The 12,684-nt window shown below is 42.2% G+C and overlaps 1 protein-coding gene across 6 annotated transcripts in view; it reads left to right on the forward strand.

Moving 5' to 3' along the window:
- ZCCHC2 (zinc finger CCHC-type containing 2) overlaps window positions 1–12,684 on the forward strand; it is a 66,378-nt gene that overhangs the window by 2,949 nt on the left and 50,745 nt on the right. The gene's annotated exons all lie outside the window — the stretch shown is intronic.

Genomic DNA, 12,684 nt, shown 5'->3' on the forward strand with positions numbered 1-12,684 from the left:
TCAGGCAGTGCCCTGTGTTGGGGCCATCAGTTGAAATGAGTGAATAAATCATAGGGGATACACGTACTACAGGTGACGCTGAAGGCTATTTTTAGACATCGGTGGCGTGATGAACTTTTTTCTCGGTTAGCATAGGGTTACCGTAGCAAATCATTCACGTCTCATTAAATTGTTCTGAGCCCGCACTTTCCGCTTGTTAGCGTGGACTCCGTGGCCCTCATCTGTGGCTTGTTCTGGCCTTGAAGACATTTCCGCGGATTTTGTTGCTCCCAAGCTGTCACTCTAAAGGCAGTTGATGGGGGTGGGTAGATTTGCATTTTCATTCGCTGCAGTCCAGACCAGCTGGTCCTCGGCCTTCCGCCGGCTGTGCGCGGCCGGCGGGAGAGGGCCCACCTCGGAGTCTGTAGCGAGGCGCCCGAGTGTGGCACGTCCCTCTCGAGGAGGCGCCGCTGCGCGTCCGAGGGCCCCCGGGTCACGCGCCGCCGCGGACAGGCGGACCCGTTTGGGGACCCATCCCTCGGGGCACCTCCCCTCCCCCTCCCTGCAAGATGGCGGCTGCGGCCGCCCACGTGACTGGCGCGCCGGCCCCGCCCCTGGGGGGGCGGGCTGAGGCCGGGCCGCGCCTCCCGGGGGCTCCCTTAGGCCTCCGCGGGCTAGGCCGGGGCGCGGGGCTGAGTGGAGAACCACGTGGACGCTGTGCTCCGAGCAAGGCAAGGGGAAATTCGTGTGGCAGCCTTTCATTGCCCCGGAAGTAACCTTTCAGACACGTGTGTAACTTTCCGCCAGGAATCATTCCGTTTCTTATTACTTTGATCCATACAAAACGCACGTAAAGTGGAATTAATTTCCTTTTCCATTAGAATAAGTGTACTGGCCCGAAATAGCGTTTCTGGCTCTTTCAAGACTTGTATTCGATACCTAATATGCAACAGCCTCTTTTTGAAAGTTTTGTGTAAAAAAACTAGTAGAATCTGTGCTTTAATACGAATTTTATGTTAATTATATGCCTTTCAGGTTGACCAGTGCCAGCAAGTGTGTGGTGACATACCGTCGTTACGATGCAAATAGTCGAGGTGACAGTCCACAAACTTACCACTAGAATATGCTAATTAGTTCATTTTAGACAAATGAAAGATTTAAGTAGATATTTATATTTAAAAGTAACATGTCTTGAGTTTTGTTATGTGATTTAGAGTAAATGTTACATTGGATTATAGCTTAAGTATTGCCTTTAGGAGACTTGTGCGTGAAGTTCATGTTCTTCAAGTGCTGTGGACTGCCAGTCACTTACATAAAATTCAACATACAGTATTAAGTGTTTTAGGAAATTTGTGCGATTGACGTAGTTCTGTGTTAATAAAGTTACACACTGCATATGTAGCATACCTGGAAAAAATCAGTTTTAAAAATGGGTCCCTTATTAGTGGGGACCCAAACTTAGTGGTTTGTTAACAGTAGCAACAAAAAACTGTATTTTAAAAGATACTAGTTTTGAAAGACCGCCAAGCTTCCTATCTTTGCATGCATAAGGACGCTCTGTTCATCAAAATGGATATTCTGCATTTGGAGATTTAGCCCCCAATTAACAGCACAAAGGCAGAAAAACATAAAATACATAAGCTATCATAGTAGTGGTTAGTGGTTAATATTGTTGGTATGGCTGTGTTCTCTGCAGGTCGTGTTTTCAGCATCCTCAAAACAGTTGCTTGGCAGATAGCTTGAATAAAGCTTAGAAACTGAAATTTTCAGATAGTATTTAGTGCAGTAGATAGTATTTAATGTTATTTGGACTCACAAAAAACATACTTGAATTCAAAAAAGTATTAAGTGGCCGTGGGTCCTTTCCTTAGAAAAATCGATCAAGATACTAAAAAAAAAAAAAAGGAAATTTTGCAAAATTGTGGCTTCCTCATGGCACAGGTGAATTAGCCATGTGGTACCTGACAGAGCAGTAATCTCAACTCATTTGAATAGAACACGTAGTGTACTGGTAGTGTTGGGACCTGGAAAAGAAGACTTCAAAAAGAGTTTTGGCATAAAGGCTCCTACTCTGAGATAACCAGCATGTGTATGTGGCAGCTATCCTATGAGAGCACTGTCTAAAAATAAGAGAAAAGTCAGCAGTCAGGATTTCTGCTGTTATTATATTAGGCACTAACAAGATGCTTTCTTTCTGAAAGTGATTTTTAAGAACGGCTCTAATCTCCTGGGTAGTAAATACTTTTATTTAATTGTTGGCCACTGCTGGGGGATTTTTAAATGAACAGTGTCACTGGAGTAGTGGGCGCTAAGAAGGCTTTCCTCACTCCTACTGTGGGGATAATAACAGTACTTAGGTGAGATTGTGAGGATTAAACGAACGAGTGCTTGAAGAATAACGTCTAATGCATGATCTTCAATAAATGTTGGCAATTATCGGTAAAAGTTAAGTCTTGTCTGGAGGGTGATGGGAGAAGAGTGGGTAGACCGTCTTACAGACTGGGAGTGGGGAGCAGAAGCAGCCATGCCTTTTATAGGAAATTTTAGGTTGGTTTGGCTGCAGCGAAGTATACAAGCAGCTCAGCTAATAAATGCCATTTGAAAGAGGCTTTGAGAATATCAGAGTTAGTGATTATTTTAGTAGAAAAATGGGAGTGACTGAGATCCTCCACTGTGTAGGGAAAGTCTTTCTTAGACCACAGTAGGAGGAGAGGGTGGTGGAGATGGGAAGGAAGCAACTTCTTTTCCTCAAATTAACTAGTATGGTATATCTACACCTTTTATGATATTTTTGTGGGGCAGGGCATGGGAAGTGTGCCTTAGAGGCTACCAAAGGCCTTGAAGGGTGATAGCCCGTTTAGCACTAGACTTGGCTTAAATTCCTACTCTGCCGCTCTGTGACATTAACCAGGCTACTTAAGTCCCTGAGCTTCAGTTTTATCTTCGAAATGGGGATAACAACTTTCATTTCAGGTTGTGGTGATTGAATTAATGAGATAAGATGCAAAATAATTCACATCCTGTCTTGAGCATGAAGTTCTCTTGAGAATGATGCTCAGTGCATTTTTCTTTTCCACTGAGATGCCACCATCCAGATGGTTAAATCAGTGGTTTTCAAGAACGGACGTGTTTTTTTTTTCTCTTCACCACTTAATAAAAGTCCATATGATGCAATATTTTTCATATTCTCTATTATCATACCTCTAAATTGATTGGTGTTCAGGAAGGATGGGTAATTGGAAAGGTAGTGTTTGAGCCATGTATTTGGGCTGTTATTTGTTATTTTTATTTTTTTAATTAAGTAGGCTCCATGCCCATCGTGGGGCCGGAACGCATGACCCTGAGATCAAGAATCGTGTGCTCTGCTAACTAAGCCAGCCAGGTGCCCCTGGGGCAGTTATTTTTAATATTTACATTATAGAGATCCAGTGTGTTACAAATAAACCCGAAGGAAGCATTTCTCTGGGTCACAAATTATTGAAATACATATTTTCTCCATATCGGGTTTGGGGATAGGAATAGGGGAATATATGTATTCCATATTTGGATTATCATTAACTCCCAGGCAACTATACTTAAATCTTTATTCAGTTTTCACATTTAGCTAGGAAACTGGCCTATAATTTAAAGCTATTTTGCAGTTTTTTTTTTAAGTTATATGATTGTTTGTTACTTCAGAGCACAGCTTGGAATCCATGCACTTAAAGGAACATTTTATACTTTTTCTATAGAAGCTATTAAAGTGGCTAATTTTTAAGCTGATTATTTTTGTCTTTGAGGTATTAATTTTTTTTTTTTTTTTTTTTGGTAAGAGCAAAAAAAGACCTGCACTACCCCGGAAGCAGACTGAGCTCCACTTTTATCAACCTTTTTTCATTATGGAGGACTTGTAACAGAGGATGCCTTGTCACAAAAGCCTCCTTCATGCAGTCTATGTAAACAGTCACTCTGGAAGCGTGTTTGTGTTTTAGGTGGCAGAGCTGCTGGGTGCCCATAGTCCATTTCCCTTCTGTTCTTCCTATGCTCCAGGGAACATTTGGCCTCTCATTCCCCTCTAAATGTCTTCGCTCGTTCGGAGTGTTTCATGCTTATTCAAGAAGTAATTTATTTGAGGTCAGATTTAGGTTTTAAAAAGGTCACTTTGGCAAGTTGTTTGGTCTTCACAAGTTTCAGGCTGCTCCGAATAAAGTAGGGGTATCATCGCCGTTTCTTGCATGTAATTGCTGTGAAGATGAACCTGATCACGTGTGTGAAAATGCTTGGCAGACAAGGGTGAGTTGTATATATCATTTGATCTGTCCATCGTTCAAAGAGGGAATAGCACAATTTGCAGTGGATGAACAGAAATGCAAAAGTTGGAAGAGCTGATAGGGTTTGGGTTACAGGGGACCTTGACAGTCTGGTGAGAGGAGTAGGTTGTCAACACGCTGCTGTGAAAGCCATTGAGGAGACGTGTGCACGCGCCAGTGGTGTGTCTTCCTAGAACAGCCACTGACGCTTTAAATGCGATGTGTGTGAAAAGCGTGAATCGTTGATTCAGGAAAAAAAAAAAAATCTTCCAGACTAATCTGGTTCTCTCAGGGAGCGATTTTACTTCTTATCCCTCTGATTTGCTTGATGACCCTAATCCTCTCTTCCCCTCCTACCCTGAATCTACTCTTTCCTCATCCTTGCTGTCACCGTTCTCTTTTGGGACTTTATTCCTAACGGATTCCACTTCTGTCAGCCTTCCTACCTCTTAAATGTTGGATACTCCTGCCAGTATGTCTTCCTAAAGTAGTATTTAATCATCTCACCTGTCTCACAGTGACGGATGGAGTCTGGCCTCCAGTAGGTCTTGGGACTCAAAATCCCTTTTTCCCACTTTTTCGTACATCATGCCTCCCAGTCAAAGCTGGCCTATGTCATCACCTCTTGCATGATGTTTTCTGGAATTGCCCCTGTGATTCTTCGCTGCTTCTGAATTCCAGTAGCATGTATATTCTGTGCTGTAAATTTGGTACTTCTATGATTTTTTTCTGTTTTTTTTTTCAAAAATATTACTTTGAAATATTTTTAACTTATAAAATTGACCTTTCCGCCTAGATTTTAAGTTCCCCAAAGGCTTAGACATGGTGTTCCTTTTTTTTTTTTTTTTGGTCAGCATTGCATATATCATACAAAATCACTTAAAATTTCCTATGCTTAGGCTTTTTAGACATGGCTCTGAAAAATACCAATATGATAAATTACTTTAAAACAAAGTACATTAGGAAGTTTTTTTTTTTTTTGTCTTGTATGACTTCTATTTTTCAGCTACTTTAACAATATTTGTAGCTATATAGTCTAGGCACAACTTTTTTGGAAATCATAAAAGGAATTGCTTCTTTTGAAAAGCATAGAACAGTATATATTTGAACTGAATCTTCAATGAGGAAATGCTGAGTAGGTGTATTTATTAATTATTCTTTTAAAATCAGACCATTTATAGTCCAAATTAACTAAGTTTTGTGTGGGGGGGGTATAAATTGTTGCAAACGTATGGATGATGTTTGATAGAATGGAAAAAGTCATAAATTAGAAACCATTTTCTTATTTGAGTAGTTGTTCATAGTTCCAATTTATGATTTGTTTGAGGACCAGCAGGAGTCAGATATGGAGTTGAGATAGTACCTTGCTTAGGATCAGAAAATTGAAAACTTAACTTTGGTCACTGAAGTGAGCCATCTACAGTCTAAGAGTTGGGGAAGTTTTTGTTTCGTATTAGGAATATCTTGTTGGGATAGTAAAGAGACGTGACTTTACCCCGATATAATTGTCTTTTGGGGGGGGGAGTATCAAATTATTGAAATTCACTGCTGGTGCTCGAAGCGACAACATGATCCCATAGTGTTTGGAGAGTACTTCTTGTGGAAGAGGCCATCATGCGAACAGAGAGGGTGCCTCATGGCAGCCGTGGCGTGTGGCTTTGTTAGTTAGGGAAGGTGCCTCCTCTAACAGGTGGCGTGAAACACAGTCCTCCTAATGCAGTGTTTCTCAATCTGTCATGTTTACCAACCGATAAGTCACTGTCAAGGATCCTTTCTGAACTCTGTAAGCTTCCATTTCTGCATGCTTCCAGGAATGTTTCCCCACCAGAGCTGAAGGCTGTCCATACCTTTGTCCGGCCTTCCATACCTTTGTAGTTTGTGGTCCAATATAGTTCCCACCTGTCCACGTGTCAGCTACACGTGCCACCTACACACGGCGCTATTCACGTTGAAAGCAGCAACCAGAAGGCAGTTTTACAAGGAAAACCTCAAGGCCAGTGACGTTTTCCTGGAGTGAAAACTGCTGCCCTCGCTTGTCTTCCATTCTCCACTGCTCTCCTCCTCAGTAGCCTTCTTTATCAGCCTTCTTTTTTTCTTTTAATGTTTATTTATTTTTGAAGGAGAGAGCAAGAGAGACACATTGTGAGCTGGGGAGGGGCAGAGAGCGAGGGAGACACAGAATCTGAAGCAGGCTCCAGGCTCTAAGCTGACAGCGCAGAGCCCGATACGGGACTCGAACTCACAAGCTGTGAGATCATGACCTGAGCCGAAGTTGGACGCTTAACTGACTGAGCCACCCAGGCGCCCGCCCTTAGCATTCTTTTGCCAACTTCCCTAATTGCGCATCCTACGAGTTCAGTTCTCTGGAAAAGACAACTTCAACAATTTTAATGGTTTTTACATTTGTAATGAATTCACAGAGTTCCACAAAATGCACAGAAAGATACAGTGATGTTTCCATCTGTCATCGTGTTCCACCCACCCAGTTGTAGTCCACCCCTACTCTGCACCGGTCACTGCCGTTAGTGCACAAGTGTCATGGTGAGGAGAACTTGCGTAGCTGCAGTCGCTGTGGCCAAGTCCGGTCTGGGGGCCGTGGTGGTAGAGAATACACGCGGGCTCAGTGAACTGTCTGCCCTCTCTCCCTGCCCCCGTTCAGTAGCTACAGTGCACTTACCCTGGCTTTAAGATGGTTCTTTCGGCCACATTCATCTCGATGAATCACCTTATCCCCACACTTGTAGCCACACTAAGTTCGGAAGGAAGTGAGCCTGCGATCCTAGCAGAAATGCACCTGGGCGGTCTTGGAGCGGCTGAGTGTCGCTGTCCCTCCTCTGAATGGTGCTGCAGTCACGGACGGTACAGCTTTCACACGCTGCTTACCAGTCTCGTCTCTTCTCACACGGCCTCTACCTTTCCTCATGTGCTGGAAGGTGGTGCAGACAGAACTTTGGGTTGGGGTGCACTGTTTCATGGAGTAGACATGAGGCAGGCGCCTGCCTGGTCCTCCACAGCCTCTTCAAGAGGAGTGAGTAACTCTCACATCCTTCCCAGCTTCTTCCCTCTTTTTCCACCGAAATGGATAAAATTGGCCATCTCAGTATTGTTGCTAGTAACGAATCATTTTCTAACATGCAAGGCTTTCTATGAATCTTGCATAAATAATAGCTGCTTTAGTTGCAGCCTTGGTTATTGAAAGAAGGGAGTTTAAAACCTGTAACTGTATAACAAGTTATCCCCAAACTTCCTGGCTTAAATCAACACCATTTTGTTATGGTTTCTCAAGGTTCTGTGGGCCAGGGATTTAGACAGGCCACTAAGAGCAAGGACAGCTCGTCTGTTGTGGGGTGTCTGGAGATGCAGCTGGGGACTGGAGGTCATCTTTCAGTGTGGTCTCTCTAGCGTGGCATCCTCAGGGCAGTGGCACTTCTTACACGGTGTCTCGGTAGGCCCAGGCTTGCAAGGCTTCTTGCCCTGCCCTCTCCCATCCCGGAATGTTCCTTCCCTCATTCTGTTGTTCACGCAAGCCTCGAGAGCCAGCCCAGACCCGCTGGCTGTGGAATTAGATCCACCTTTCAGTGGAAGGGGTATCAAAGTATTTCTAGCTATATTTAATCTACCACGAAACCTTAACAGGAGGTTGTTGTGTGGTAATGTTAGCATCCTCTGTCTCAGTGGATGAATGTACAGACATCTGAAGAAGTTTGTACATTTTTTTTAAATTTTTTTAAGTTTATTTATTTTTGAGAGAGAGAGAGAGAGAGACAGAGCACAAGCAGGGGAGAGGCAGAGGGAGGGGGAGACACAGAATCTGAAGCAGGCTCCAGGCTCTGAGCTGTCAGCACAGAGCCTGATGAGGGGCTTGAACTCACGAACTGTGAGATTATGACCTGAGCCGAAGTCAGACGCTTAACCGACGGAGCCACCCAGGCGCCCCAGTTTGTACATTTTTAAAAAGCTGAGACAGTCTTAATTTCTGCTTTTTTAAAAAATACAGATTGCCTTGGTTTTTTTTTTTTTTTTTAACGTTTATTTATTTTTGAGAGAGAGACAGAGCATGAACGGGGGAGGGTCAGAGAGAGAGGGAGACACAGAATCCGAAGCAGGCTCCAGGCTCTGAGCCATCAGCCCAGAGCCTGACGCGGGGCTCGAACTCACTGACAGCGAGATTGTGACCTGAGCTGAAGTCGGACACTTAACCGACTGAGCCACCCAGGTGCCCCTCCTTGGTTTTTTTTTTTTAATTAAAGTTTTATTTACTTTGAGATAGCATGAATGGGGGAGGGGCGGGGGGGGGGGAAGAGAGGGAAAATCCCAAGCAGGCCTTTCACTGTCAGTGCAGAGCCTGATGTAGGGCTCGAACTCCCAAATCGTGAGATCATGACCTGAGCTGAAGTCACAAACTTAACCAACAGAGCTACTCAGGTGCCCCATCTTGGTATTTTTAAATTTATTCTACATCAGGGGACTAAAGGAAACATGTAGAAGATTGTTAGATGAGCCAAAATAAACTCCCATCTACAAAGAACAGAACAACGGTCACATTGGCCTCCTTTTATTTGTAGATGGAGTTTATTACCAGAGAAGAGTGTCTGTCCAGCCACTTGACTGTTTCACAGACTTTCCCTACATTTGAGACATCCCACGTCAATAGTTGGGATGGATATGCACGTATAAAACTGAGATCTGAGTAATCTCTGGAATGAACGACCTGTCAAGCCTGCCTGTGTTACGTGACATGTGGATTTGAGCTAACCAGGAGCTCTTTAGTGCAGACATGCCATAGACAGAAAAGGCTTTGCTCAGATGAGTTACAGAAAGAAGAGCACACACATTCTAATGTATTTTGTGTTCCTGTGCATATTTTGCAGGCTTAGAATTTTTAAGCTTCATCTTCTTAATCCAAGCAGAGAAAAATTCTCCACTTTTCACTTGGTCCTAACACTTTCATCTAACTAGTCTTTGTAGAATGCCAATTCTGCCATGTCATCTATCGTGTGTTTTCCCAGGAATCTGAACTTGATAGAACAGTGGGTGTAATTCCTGTCTATAAGATTCCATTAAACCAGTACCCATATTTTATGGCTCCCTTCCCGCTACTCAGAGTTAAGAAAGCATATGTGACATGTGGCAATGGGAGACGGAAGAATGGAGAGTTATTCACCGTTGAGATCAGTAAACCTGATTGTGACCTCTGTGGCTCATGAGGCATTAGATTATAAAATTTACAATTTTATTAGTTTAATAAAAATTTAGATAGTTTCTAAACTTAGTCTAACTGCTATAAATGGTTTTATAGCATTGATGCATGCTGACATTTGTGAGGGGTGGGACTTAATTAGTAGGTATTTTGTGGGTTGATGAACTTATGTCCTTAGATAGAAACTCCAACTCCATTTTTCTCTCTAGGTTATTAAATAAGAGGCCCTTTCTTGGCTATTAAAGTGTGTAACTTGAGACTTCAAAAATGTGATCTTGATTGTGAAGCAAACTACTTTCTCATCGTTGTTTCAATATATTTGTGGAGGCAGCGTAATAAAATCGTTTTAAACATAAAAAAAAAAAAAAGAGGTTAGAGTGGGAGAGAGCCAAAGCATAAGAGACTCTTAAAAACTGAGAACAAACTGAGGGCTGATGGGGGGTCAGAGGGAGGGGAGGGTGGGTGATGCGTATTGAAGAGGGCATCTTTTGGGATGAGCACTGGGTGTTGTTTGGAAACCAATTTGACAATAAATTTCATATACTAAAAAAAATAATAAAAAAATAAACATTTTTTATGTTCTATTGTGGTAAAATACATGGAGATAAAGTCTGCCATTTTAACACCTTTTTGAGTGTAGCATTAAGTCCATTCACATTATTGTGCAGACATCACCACTATCCATTCCCAGAACTTCTCTTTTATCCCAAACTGAACGTCTATATCCATTAAGCAACTATTCCTCTTCCCCCTTTTTTTACTCTAGGCCCTGGTAACCACTATTGCTTTTTTTTTTTTTTTAATGTTTATTTTGGAGGAGAGAGAAGGAGAGAGAGCCAGAGCAGGACCTGGGGAGGGGCAGACAGGGGGAGACAGAGAATCTGAAGTAGGCTCTAGGCTCTGAGCTGTCAGCATAGAGCCTGATGCAGGGCTCAAACCCATGAACTGTGAGATCATGACCTGAGCTGAAGTTGGATTAACCGATTGAGCCACCCAGGCATCCCTGCAGATAACCACTATTTCTACTTTGTCTCTGATTGTGACTATCCTAGGTACCTCATTTAAATGGCATTACACAATATTTGTCCTTTTGTGCCTGGCTTATTTCACTTAGCATAATGTCCTCAAGATTCATCCATGTTGTAACATGTATTTTTTAGGCTGAATAATACTCAGTTGTGAACATATGCCACATTTTGTTCATCTGTTCACCCGTCATTGGGGCATTTGAGTTTTGACCTTTTGGCTATTGGGAGTGATGCCACTAGGAAAAAATCATTTGCTCAGGTTGTTGCTTTCAGTTCTTTTGAGTCTACACCTAGGAGTGGAATTGCTGGATCATATGGTAACTCTGTTTAAGTTTTTGAGGGACTGCTGTGCTGTCTTCCACCACGGCCTCACTGTTTTTTTACATCCTTGCCAATAGCTGCTGTTTTCTGTGTTTTTGGATTATAGCCATCTTAATAGGTGTGAAGTGGTATCTCATTGTGGTTTTGATTGCATTTCCCACATGAAGATTGTTTTTTTGCATATTTTGCTTTTGTATTTGAAGGTGTTGTTTTTAACTTATGAACCACATATGCGCAGTATAGAAAAATATTCTATAAAAGATGGTCAACGTACTCAACTAAACTTCTTCCAGCTAACACAGGTATTTGAGAGGATTACAGTGCTTTATTCATATCAATTTGTGAAGTCCTTAGAGCAGTGTTAGGCCAATGTGGTTTTAGTCCTTTGCAGTAAATGATTATATGGTCTGGAATAGGATATAGGTAAGTTTGTTGTTAGAAGAATTCCTGTGTCTGCCTTTTACTGTAATTTTGAAAATTGGTGAATGCCATCATGTTAAATGTTTTGGAAATTGGATGTTGACAAAGAGATCTTTGCTTTCCTTCTCATTAAGTGGTTCTGTAGAGACAAATACTTATTTCTTTGAGGTTCTGCAGGAAGACAAACTATAAGGCTGAAGCTTAGCTCCCAGGAGTATCTGATGCGATGCTTTATTCCCAGAAATAGAGCTATAACCTGGCAGCCCAGACCCAGGGTCAGGCCAGCATGCAGGATTAGACAGCAGAACAAAATATTCTCAATTAGGACTCTTGGGAAGCATAGGGTCTTCTCTTTACTTCATTTCTAAATTTACACAATTTTTATTTACAAATTTTTTTAATGTTTTTATTTATTTTTGAGAGAGAGAGAGAAAGAGAGCGAGCGAGCATGAATGGGGGAGAGGCAGAGAGAGAAGGAGTCACAGAATCTGAAGCAGGCTCCAGGTTCCAAGCTGTCAGCACAGAGCCGACGCGGGGCTTGAACTCATGAGCTGCGAAATCATGACCTGAGCTGAAGTTGGAGGCTCAACCAACTGAGCCACCCACGCGCCCCTACACAATTTTTAAAAATTACCATATAGTATTTATTGCAGATTTATAGAATTGTAATTGTCTCTTGAAACTGAGGTGGTTTTGGTCTGAGTAGTACTTTGAGATTCCAAACGTGAAAGGGATAAGGTGTGAGTTGTGATAAAGAACTGTTAGTAAGGCTGTTTTATTTTTTGGCTTAATCAGTGTGTTGTGATAACAGTATATACGTGCCAGTGCTTTGGTTCTGGAGAGCTGTAAGGTTAGGAGGCCTCTCCGACTCCCAAGCAGCCTTTCTCCTTGGAGTAAAACTTCTTCCAGTTCACGGATGACCGTGATGGGCTGAGCAAACTCCGAGCACCCAGTCGCCGTTAGGTGGTTTAAACATTACTAATTTACTACAGTAAACTCACTGTACACATTCTTATTCAGAAAGATTTGGCAGATCTTGATAATAACCTTTTGTAAAACTTTTCCCTACCAGAGCATCTTGTTAGATTATCACTAAAATCAAGCAGTGAATAAAAATTGCTTAGTAATTAATGTAAAAAATACAATTCCTGTATATGTGGAGGGTTAGCATAGAGGAGAGCATCTTTTATATGTGTTCCTTTGATTCTGGTCACTTTGGTTAGAATTGACATCATTGGGAATTTTGAGTAACAACGTGCAATGTGTCCCAAGAAAACTGGGACAGTAAATAATTGATAGGATATTACTATTAAGTGAAAATAAGTGTTGATGCTTCTCTTTTTCCTTACCGGTGAATACCTTTTACAATTTGTGCCTTTCTGCCTTGACTGTGTAATCACCTATCTGGTCTCTAAAATTGCCGTGAAGATAGTTTCTGTTAAAAGCA

The sequence above is a fragment of the Acinonyx jubatus genome, chromosome D3 (assembly GCF_027475565.1).
Source record: "Acinonyx jubatus isolate Ajub_Pintada_27869175 chromosome D3, VMU_Ajub_asm_v1.0, whole genome shotgun sequence".
Taxonomy (NCBI): domain Eukaryota; kingdom Metazoa; phylum Chordata; class Mammalia; order Carnivora; family Felidae; genus Acinonyx; species Acinonyx jubatus.